Source organism: Petaurus breviceps, unplaced genomic scaffold (assembly GCF_028583685.1).
Source record: "Petaurus breviceps papuanus isolate PSGF00001 unplaced genomic scaffold, PetGlider_PUasm1.0 90919, whole genome shotgun sequence".
In the NCBI taxonomy this organism is placed as follows: Eukaryota; Metazoa; Chordata; class Mammalia; order Diprotodontia; family Petauridae; genus Petaurus; species Petaurus breviceps.
In genome coordinates, this window is record NW_027187378.1 from 15,263,517 (window position 1) to 15,275,416 (window position 11,900).

Sequence of the window (11,900 nt, forward strand, 5' to 3'; positions counted from 1 at the left end):
ATCATACCAAAATGTTATGATATTCGTCAATTGCTCTTGGCAACATCAGAATACAATTTGCATATGGTCTACATAGGATGAGAGATTTAGATCTGCAAAGGATCTCAAGAGTTATCTATTCCAACCTTCTCATTTTACAGATGAAAGGTAAAGTAAGTTGTTCAATGTTTCATAGATATGAAGTGGAAGAGCTAGGTTTTGAACCCACATCGTCTGACCCCTAATCCACCACACTTTCCGCTTTACAATGTTACCTCTCAAAATAAAGGTAAAAGGACTCTCATTTCTTAGGCAAGCACTCAGGTTTATAATAAATCAAATTTTGTTGTTGTTCAGTTGTGTCCAATCCTTCATGACCCCATTTGGAGTTTGTTGTTTCCTTCTCCAGTTCATTTTTTTTTTTTACTTTTTGGAGGGGGGGAAGATAGGGCAATTGGGGTTAAGTGACTTGCCCAAGGTCACACGGCTAGTTTTGTGTTAAGTGTCTGAGGCCATATTTGAACTCAGGTCCTCCTGACTCCAGGGCTGATGCTCTATTCACTGCACCACCTAGCCACCTCACTCCAGTTCATTTTACAGATGAGGAAAATGAGGCAAACAGTGTTAAGTGATTTGTCCAGGGTCACAAAATTAGTATCTGAGGCTGTATTTGAACTCGGGTCTTCTGGACTCCAGGCTGGGCACTCTACCCACTGTATCACCTAGCTGCCCAAATCAAATTTAGGATGGATTTTATTTAATATGACAAAAACTACAAAACAAAAGATTTGAGACGCCCCATGAAGAGTCAAGACAACTGTTTTTCCCTTCTAGGAGTTCAGATTTATTTTAAAAAATCTTTACCTTAGGGGTGGGTAGGTGGCACAGTGAATAGAGCACTGGCCATGGAGTAAGGAGGACCTGAATTCAAATCTGGCCTCAAACACTTAACACTTACTAGCTGCGTGACCTTGGGCAAGTCACTTAACCCCAATTGCCCTCCAAAAAGCAAAAAAAAAAAAATCTTTACCTTATATCTAGAAATCTTGATCCAGGAACTCTAGCCATGACTCAAGTAGCCATCCTTAGAGTGATGATTCTGTGCCTTGGAGTATCCAGGGAAAGGTGAGTTCATAATTCATTAAGGTGATGTCATTAATAAGAGAAAGAAAGGCCCCATTTCTGTTAAAATCATGGACAAGGAAGTAACCTTGACAAGAAGTTAACCTTAGGTGCTCTTGCCACACTCCATACTTGGATAGCTCTAATAATTACACAGATTTTTTCCTTATATTGAATTAAAATTTGTCCCCCTGTAACTTCTGTGCACTGGCTTCAATTCTGAGGGCAATAAAAATAATTATTATTCTACATATTAGTCCTTCAAATATTTGAAAACTATCACATTTCTCCTATGTTTTTTGAGCTAAGCATTCCAAATTCCTGAAACTGAGTATCATATGGCATGATTCTGTGTCTCCTGGCTATTTTGGTTGCCACCTTATGAACCCCCTTCAGCCTGCCAATCTCCTTCCTAAGATGTGGTGTCCAGAGTAAACTAATAACTACATTTTGTTAAAATACAGGTGTGCTGTCAAGATTTATTGACATGCATAGAATTCTTTACCCTTACACTAAATGATCACATTTTAGTACTTTTAGTTTGTTTTCTCTTTTTATTGTCAACCTACCAGTTATCATTACTTGCTATAGTCAATGTGCAGGGTCTGCCTATAACTTCACTACCCACTGGAATTTATTTCCTTTAATGTATTGAGAGCTTAGAACAAGAGCCTCAAACTGTCCATCGTATCCATCCACCCTGGAGACGTTGGGACATATTGCCTCCCTGCCACCGTAACTTGCTATACTGAAGAATCCCTTCCAGATCAGATACTATACCTCTTTTCCTTTCCATTTCTTCCTGTGGGAATAGCCATCAAAATAATACTCCTACTCCTTCATGTATAAAAGACTTGTCTCCCTATTCAGATAGTCCATGCAAAGAGTAAGACAAGGGACTATCCATTATGTCCATTTTTCCAAACGATTTTTGTCGTTCAGCCATTTTTCAGTTGTATCCAACTATTTGTAACTTATTTGAGGTCTTCTTGGCAAAGATATTGGTTTGCCATTCCCTTCTCCAATTCATTTTACAGATGAGGAGACTGAGGCAAACAGGTTAGTCCAGAGTCATACAGTAAGTGCCTGAAGCCAGATTTGAATTCAGGAAGATGAGTCTTACTGACTTCAGGCCTGGCACTCTATGCGCTAAGCCACCTATTATAATACAAGATTCTGGAGTGTAAAGAATATTTTACTTTTGTATTTGTATTCCCACAATACCTGGAAAATAGTAGGTACTTAAAAATGGTTAATACTTACTTTTTCATTCATCCATTCTGAACTGTGTTCTTGATGAATTAAAGTGTCAGATAGAGGGATTCCTAATGGGTGATTTTTTATTATACATCTTGTGTGTCCTCTCCCCTACAAGTAAGGCACATGGTTGGCACATACATAAAAACTTTGGGCTATACTGATTCCATGCTTGTCAATTCTATTCATTAGAGCAGGCCACATAAAGATCTATTCCAGGCAATGGGTTTTTTTTGTAACTTAGTTCCAATTACTACATGCACTTGAAAGTTGTAGAACCACAAACTTCAAAAATTTAGCTCCATTTCTAGTCCTAATTCAGTCACTAACTCACTATGTTGTCTTTGACAAGTTATTGAACTTTTGAGGGCTTCAGAATCACACAATCCCAGAGCTGAAAGGGACTTCAAAGTCCAACAGATTCATAAACAAGAATCCTTTCCACACTACACATGATAAAATGTCTTGCAGTATTTGGGTTTCAGTTTCTTCACCTGCAAAATGTAGAGTTTAGACTGTAGAACCCCTAAGCTTCTATCTCGTGCTAATGCTCCCTGAAATTTCCTTGTACTTTCTATTAATTCAGATGGCTAATCTTTCTCAATTAGTCTGTATTAATAAGATTTTACTATCCATGACATAGTTTGCAATTTATGACATCTATATACTGAGAGTGATTTTTAAATTATACAGAAGATACATGGGGAGTGGGAGCAGCATGCTCTAAAAGCACAGTCCAAGCTACTATGACTTAAATTGTTTTACATGTAAGTATGTGACTGAAGTATATTATCTCCCTCCTAGGTAGAGATGTAACTGGGGTGGTGTGATTGGAGCTTTGTTCTAGGGCACCAAAACTTAGAGGATGTTAGGAGCACTTATACTACACTGGCAGGTGGAAACAATTGAATTTAGCAAAAATAATTACCCCAGCAGCTTCACCCATATTCTTTCTCAGCCAGGTTCTTCCTTTCTTCCTCTACCAGTGGCTGTGTCACCAGAAGTAACTGAGTTATCCTGAGTTCTCTATTTCCCTTTAATGGGCCAGAATCCAGGGCATATCTCTTCATGGGACCCTGTTTTCCAAGGTCTGAGGTCTCTTCCATGATTCTCACCAACCTCTAAATGAATTTGTTTTTGCCTTAGGTAGAATAATTGTAGTTATATCTCTGGTCACCAAGAAGTCTTATCTTAATGAATTGGTTATACTGAAGTTTCAGCAAGATCTTTTCATTTGTCTTTAAGCATATCTTGGCTACTATACTGAAGTCAGCTAGGCAAAATATCTTTCCATATTTGGTATTATTTTTAACAAGAATGACTACAACATAGGATATGGTACTTTGAGTCAAGCAGTAATTTTTACTTTAGTATATTACCTGTTAAATTCTATTAAATCAAATGAGCTTGTAGAATGTCATAGTTGGAAAGGACATTAGAAATTATCTAGTGTATGTATGAGAAAACTAAGACCCAGAAAAGATTCAGTTTTATCTATTTAGTAATTTTGTTAGATATTTTCTCTCCATCAATAGCTATCCTCTTGTGACCAGGTGGATGTCAAACATATAAATAGAACTAAATAAATACTCTTCTCCTTTCCTTTTGTAAAGTGTAAGAAGAGAGATTTGGTGAGTGGTGGGGGGAATTTTTCCAGACTAGTTTTTTGCTGACCTTTAGAAAGACTGGTATTAAGCTTGACATATGGTATTGTCACATTCAATTTCATCAACTTTGTGTGTGTGTATGTGTGTGTGTGTGTGTGTGTGTGTGTTTGCCAAAACAAACAAGTTCTTGTCTACACAAGCATGAAGAAACAAGTCTTTTGGCAGTGCTTGGGCAAGATTTTCATATGAACTTAAATTTTGGCCCTGTGTGTACTATTGCTGAAGTCTCACTAAAGGTCAGGTCGGGCCAACCTAGGACTAGATGGGGGAGGTGGGGAAGGAAAGGACTATTTCATTCCTACAGTAATGAATTATGGGAGTTTGAAGGGAGCAATTATTGGGAGTTTGAAGTGCTTAATTTATTAAAAAGGATAGAGATATAACATCGTATGTCAAGGTACAGTGGAAAGCATTTGGGTGAGGATCAAAGGAGGGAGAAATAGAAGCAACAATATTACAGAAATATACTAGATAGAGAAAAGGATGAGGGGAACTGCTATTCTACAATTGATTCTGGCCAGTAAGGAGGAACTAGTCTGTGAGATTGAAATAAAAAGCTTGGGAGCTGGTGATTACACTGTCTTAGAGTTGATGATAAAATAGGAGAAAGTTGGACACAGTTTAACATATGTCCTCAGTTTTAGGGGATAATAGATTTTAAAGAGCCCAGTGTCAAAACAGTTAGGATCCCATGACCTTGTACTTCAAAAGTCCCAAAGATAAAACCTATGGCTTAGAATTGAAGGTATGCGTCTACATGAATAAGCCTTGGTTTTGCAGGACTTCTCTTAAAAATCTCTCTTGGTTTATGCCTTGATTCAGAGTTTTTTCCTGAGAATATTTGACCTTTTTTTTAGAGGAGTTCTAGAATCAAATAGGAGCCAAGACTGAGGACTAGAAAGATACAGAATCATGATATGAAGGAGTACATCTAGACCTTTCCCTTCACCATACTGTGAGTGATGTAGACTGAGTAGGTTCAGGGGGGATGTAGTGAGTCTCTAGGTTTTTTTCCCTTTTGGGGACAAGGATCTCACATTTAGAGTACTAACAGTTATAATGGTGTTTGTTCATATCTCAAAAATATGTAATTCTTTCTATCTTTTTCTCCTTGTTTTGCCATTCTGTCATATTGATGCAGAGTAGAGGGAAATCTCATTAAGCTTAGGACTCTTTTGTGTTTTTCTGTGTTTCATAGTACAATTGCTAAAGAATCAAGGAGCTAGTCTACCGTTGCTGGATATCTCCAGGTTTGGCTAGGCTTGTTCTTGGAGGGCAGATGTATATCCTGTTGGACACATAATCTTGCACATACTAGATGCTTCATAAATGTAAAATTGAGATGGTAGCTACTCATCAGAGCAGCAGCTAGACCATCATTGTGTGGATATGTAGAAGAAGTTTTCTAATTGTAGAGTTGATCTGAGATTTTTGAGGATCTACATTGGCTTATATTCTATAGCATTTGGAGGGAAAGTCATGTTTCATTCTTTGGTTTGGATGGATGTTTAATGGGAAAGTGCTGCCCCTTATCAGGCTACCTGTACAGTCCCTGGACATAATTTGGTCAGTTCCTTTAAGATGAGTGTGTGTGTGTGTGTGTGTGTGTGTGTGTGTGTGTTTGTATGGGGATGATGGACATTAGGGGTATCCAGCAGACTCCATCTTACCTTCAAAAAGAAACTATGAGTAAGCACATTCTATTAAAAAGCAAATTGCCTTCTTCCTCTTTAGTTTCCTGAATTCATAAATTCCTGATTCTCAGTTTCCTGGATATTATTTTTCAGTTAGTGCAAGTTTCCCCTTTAGATACTAGGGACATAAAGTAGAAAAGCTACATATTTCCCGAAATATTTAAGGATCAACTAAGTGGAAATGTGGATGGGGTGTGGTGGATAGAATGTAAGACTTGAAGTCTGGAAGACCTTAAGTCGAATCTCGACACTTACTAGCTGTGTGACCCTTGGCAAGTTAATTTACCTTTCTATGCCTTTGTTTCCTCATCTCTAAAATGTGAATAATAATTGCTACCTTGGAGGTTGTAGTGAGGATCAAAAGAGTTAAGCTATGCAAAGTACTTTGCAATCCTTAAAGCACCATACAATTGTTAGCTATTATTATTTGTGTTCTGGAGTTTATAATCTAGTAGTTGAAAGAAACATGTACAGTACACAGACACTATAATAAAAGCTAGAAAGCAATTAAATTCAAATGTGAAGTCAAACAGAGCAGTATGAGAGATTCAGGGAAGAAGGTATCATTTCTAGCATGGATGATCAGGGAAGGAAGTTATATCTAAGCTGGGTCTTATTAATGGGCAGGGGCATTAGGAGATAGAAAATAGGGTGGACAAGCCTATTCCAGGCATGGGGGCCATCTTATGCAAAGGCAGGAGTTAGGAAAGGGAGGGATGAAATTGGAGAACAGTGAATAATGTAGATTGATTAGTGCAGAGTATCACAAAGTAATTCAGGAAAGGAAAATTAGAGCCAGATTGTGGAGGTCCTCAAATGCTAGGAGATAATATTTTTTTTTCCAGTGGGCAATAGGGAGCCACTGAATGTTTTGTAGTAAACTCAGTTATACTATGGCACTATCTATGTTTTGTTTTCCTAGCTTATCCTGAATTTGGTGTGTCAAATGTCTCTCCTGGTGTGAAATTGACTGACAGTTGTCTAATTGTTTTAAGATGAAATTGTAAAAGAATAAATGCAAAGTGCTGAGTTTAGGAGAAAAAATCAATCACAAAAGTACAATAGGGGATAGAACTGATTTGGTAGGAGTTCACATGAAAATTACTCAGTGTTTTGTTGAACAAAAGTTTAATATGAGGCAGAAATAACATATACTTCCTCAAAAAAATACACACAATCTGTGGCTACATATGTTAGGACTGTTATAAATCTGTTTTGATCAAACCACATCTGGATTATTTTGTACAGTTTCATGCATGAAATACTAAAAAGAATATTGACAAAGTAGAATGCATCCGGAAGACTTTGACTCCTATAGTAAGGATACTTGAGACCTTTTCATACAAGGAACAGTTGAAGAAATGCAGCATATATGGCCAGAAGAACACAAGACTAAGTGAAACATGACCTGAGTATCACAGCACTGAAGAGCATATAGCATAGGATTTAGCACTGAATAGATTGCAGAAACTGTCTAGTCCAAGCACTATATTTTGTAGACCAAAGGTATAGGCATAGTCATAGAATGATTTGCTTAAGGTCACAAAAGTAGTAAGTGGCAGGGATGGGATTTGAACCTGGGTCACCTGAGACAAAATTCATTTTCTTTCTGTTGTACCAATCTGTCTTCAAATATTTGAATAGCTGACAAGTAGAAGGAACAGAGTGGATTGAGTGCCAGACCTGGGGTAAAGAGGACCTGAGTTCAAATCTGACCTCAGACACTTACTGTGTGACCATGAGCAAGTAATTCAACACTTATTTGCCTCAGTTTCCTCATCTATAAAATGAGCTGGAAAAGAAAATGGCAAATCATTGTAGTATAATTGCCCAAAAACTTTAAATGGGGTCTCAGAAAGTCCAACATAACTGAACAACTAAAGAACAGAAGTAGACATATTCTGTGTTGTTGCAAAAGGAATAAAGAAGACTGAACCTCAGAATGATTAGGATTTCATTACAATGAAGTGTAAGAGGTTTTCTAATTATTAGAAATATTGAAAAAAATAAATGTGCTGACTCAGGTGTGAGATAATGTTCACTGATGATAATATAGTGAGGATTGAATGACCATCTGGTTGAAGAGTTCTCTCTCTTTCTCTCTTTCTCTTTTGCTTTTTTGGAGGGGGAAAGGTAGGGCAATTGGGGTTAAGTGACTTACCCAAGGTCACACAGCTAGTTTTTGTGTTAAGTGTCTGAGGCTGGATTTGAACTCAGGTCCTCCTGACTCCAGGGCCTGTGCTTTATTCACTGTACCACTTAGCCACCCCAGAGTTTTCTCTTTTTGTGTGGAAAATTTGACTAGATAACTTTTCAGATCACTCACAACTAAATCCTATAATTCTATGATGAAAATTAGATTTTAAGATAATTCCTGAAATTCATTTAATCATATTATGTCCGATTATTAAATTCAAATTAAAAGGCCTTCCATGCTGCAAGCACTATGCTAGGTGCTAGACAAAGATAAAAATGAGTCAGTTTCTTACTTCATGGAATTACTTCTAAATGAGGGTAAAGGAGGGAAGAACATCTATATGTAAGTAAAAGAAAAGTAATTAATTCCTAGGGAGAATTGCTCTATTTAAAAAAAAAATAACAAGCATTACTTTATTTACCTGATTGACATGGGTTGTAATGAGTGGAAATGTTTTCAGTTATTGTTTTGAGTCATTTAAGATGGAAAGAGTCCCATGGTCATTATGATCTTTTAGCAGCCATCTTCTAAGGCAGATAATGAGAGATGCAGGACAATTTTCTCCACTGGGAAGGCAAGGAAGAGAAGAAAGGTTGAAGAGGCCTTTGAAAGACTTTGGGAGACTGAAGAGATCTGTCTATGGCAGAATAAAATTCTTAATGTCCCCTTTCCTAATCCAGGAAAGCACCCACTTTGTACATAGGCGGGCTTACAGGATAGATATCCTGTGAATTCTAGAGAAAGAAGTAATTTCAACGTCTGCAGTCTGCTAGGGTCCCAAAATCCTTGGGTAATATGGAGCATTTCACCTTTCTGCTGACTGAATCTTCACAAGATACCCACTTCCCACTCAGTCTTATCTCCTATCACCACTTTCCAGTAGGGTTTACCTGAGGTGAAGATCTGGGCCCCCAATACAATAAAAGCATAGAAAAACACTTTCTTTGTTGCCAGGCAGGCCCTGGGGGACACAGCCATATTTGACACTGTTCCAATGTTCATACAGGATGAGATGAGATTTGGCTTTTTTAGGATTCAGAATTATAGCCAAAAGGAAGCTCATGAGCATTTCTCTCAAAGCAGTGATGAGAAAGGTGGTCCACACAGGGGAAACCGCTTCTGGTTCTTGAAGTAGCAGCTTCTTGGTCTTTTCCGAGGTACCGTTCATATCCTGGCACACTTCTGAGGGTATCTTGTCCAAAATCTCCTCCACTTCTAATATCATTTATTGCAGACTTTGGATTTGTTGTGACAATCTGGCGTGGCTCTCCTCAACTTTGAGCAAGTTGTCTCTACATTACTGGTCCAGTTTGTGAATTTGTAGAATTTCTTCATTCCATAAGATTTGGTGCATTTCCTCACAGTTGTACATAGCAAACTATCTAAAAAGTGAATGTATCCTCCTTACACCTTGCCTCTCTCCTTCTCAGTGTCCAAAGTAATTTTTTAAAAGTTCAAGTTGTGTTAGTCAAATTGCATTAAAAATACTTGCTTGATAGAAGGTTCCAGCTGCAAGAGTTTCAGCCCAGCTGCACTCTTGGCTGGTCCCTTCCTTTACTCCAGGCAGAAAAGGTGAGAACTCCTGGGCTCGAATAGTCTTTCCTTTCTCCTCTAGGCTTGAGTTCTCACCTTTGTCCTTTTTGCATAGTGATGGGCTACAATTGGTTCACACCTAGGTCTTCAGGCCAGAGCTGTTTGGACCCTCAATTCCAAGTGAAACTTACCTCCCATTTTTTCCTTTTAAAATATTCCTCTCAGGATAAATATTGTTAACTTATTTTCCCTTCAGCTCTGGCAGCACAACACAGTAATACTAACTTTGGGGGATCTCTTTATATATCCTCATTTGATTAGACCTGCCCTTTACTTCCCCTCCCAAAAGGTTATAGTTTCTGTAATTTCTTTACTGTTTACTGAGTATACTTTTTAGGATAGCTCCTATTATTACTGTGTCTTCTTTTTATCTCTATCATATCATTGTCAATTAACAATTGTTTATTGTTAAATTCAGACAGCTCTTGAGCTTCTTTGAAACTCATCTGTTGTCACCTCTTTAGCCCTGTATGATTTTATTTGCTCCTAATAATAGCTTACATTTAGATAGTGCTTTCACATCATAATGTGCCTTACATACATAATTTCATTTGCTTTTCAGAACATCTTTTTGAGATAAGAAAGTTAGATCATAGCATCTTTGAGCTGCAAAAGCCTTCAGAGTCAATCAAGTCTAATCCATATCTGATTGATGAGATTAATTTCTACCTATTCCAGGCAAGTTGTTATCCTGTTTCTACCTGACAACTGATGGGTAATTCATTATGTCCCAAAGCAGCTCATTATGCTTACTGACATCTCTAAAACTTTTTCTTTATACAGGAGATGTCTTTCTGTAATTTCCATCTATTACTGTCTATTACTCTGGAGTCAACCAAAGGGGTTTACTCTCTCAATATTTGAAGAGAGTTATCTTATGCCCCCTCCTCTTCCCTCCAGTCTTCTCTTTTGAAAGTTCTAAAGCCCTCAGTTACTTTAAATATTTCTCATATAGTAAAATATCAAGTTCTCCTACCAACCTGGTGACTCTCTTCTGGATACTTTTGATAATTTTAAGTTGATTCCTTGCATTGGTAGCTAGGGTTCAAAAGAATATACCACGTATGGTCTGATGAGGACAGAGCACAAAGGGACTATCATTTCTCTTTTCTGAACATTATACTTTTTATTAATGCTGCTAGAGATTGCATTATTTTACAGGTGATGAAATAGATGTATTTTAAGTGACTTGGTCAAGGTCACATGTCTAGTAAAGGGTAGAGTCAGGACTTTAAATCAGTTTTTTCAGCTCCAAGTTTATCCTTCTTTCTCTTACTCCATCATTCCTCCTATACGCTCTATTGGTCTTTGTATTTTATCTCTCTTTCTCTCTTATATACATCTTAGGGTCTAGCAGGATAGATCATGCCTATTTCTTGGTGAATATTGTATAGATTATCTATGATAGGGTGGAGATGTAATATTAGATAATAATCACACAATAGAATTCCATCTCTGTAAAGAGATGCATCCCAAGGTGACTGATTCCTTCTTATATCTCAAATTATATCTCAAATATATGAGAGACACCAGAAGCTAAGCCTAGCTCTAGTATTTTTATCCCCCATCCATAAAATATAAATATACCAAGTTGTAAAAACATAACAAAACAAAAAAAAACTTCCTAGAGCTCAAAAAAGGAAAAGTCTTTCTCAAGAAGGCTAACTTTTTTCTGACTTGCTGGTTTGACAGGTTTCCTTTGGTGTGCAGCTCCTATCAAGTTCTTCAGCCTCTCTTGATGGAGAGCTTGTTGACAGAAAGGTGTTGAGGGATGACATTTTTGTTGGAGAAGTCACCAAGGGGTGAAAGAGATCTCAACCAGAGGCAGAGTTTCTGTGGGATAAACAGTCACACGCCTTTATTTGAACATTGCCATGGAGAGGACAGGGTAGGGTAACTGTAGGCACAACATTCATATGTCTGAAGAGGACAGAACTTAATCACACTAAGCATGAATAAGATGTTAAAATATTTTGGATAAACTAAAATAAGTTTCCTCCTTGTAAAATGAAGGTGTTAAGGAAAGCTAGCATTGTGCTATAGTGGAAAAAACCACTAGATTTGGAGAGTCAGAGGATTGGGTTCAAATCAGTTCTGATACTTGCAATCTGTGTGAGATTGGACAAGTTACTTCTCCTTTATGGACCCCTACTTACCTTATTATGTACTTGGCATATAGAAAGAGCTTAATAAATGCTTTTTGCCTCTCCTTGTCTTACTTCCAAAATGAAGGGCCTAGCCTTGATGGTTCCTAAAATTCCTCCTAGCTCAAATTTTCTAAGACATAATACTCTGACTTATGGAAAGAAGACATTTTAAAATCAACCTACTAGTAAGAGAAGTAGTACCCTTGAATCATTCATTGTGTGTGTGTGTGTGTGTGTGTGTGTG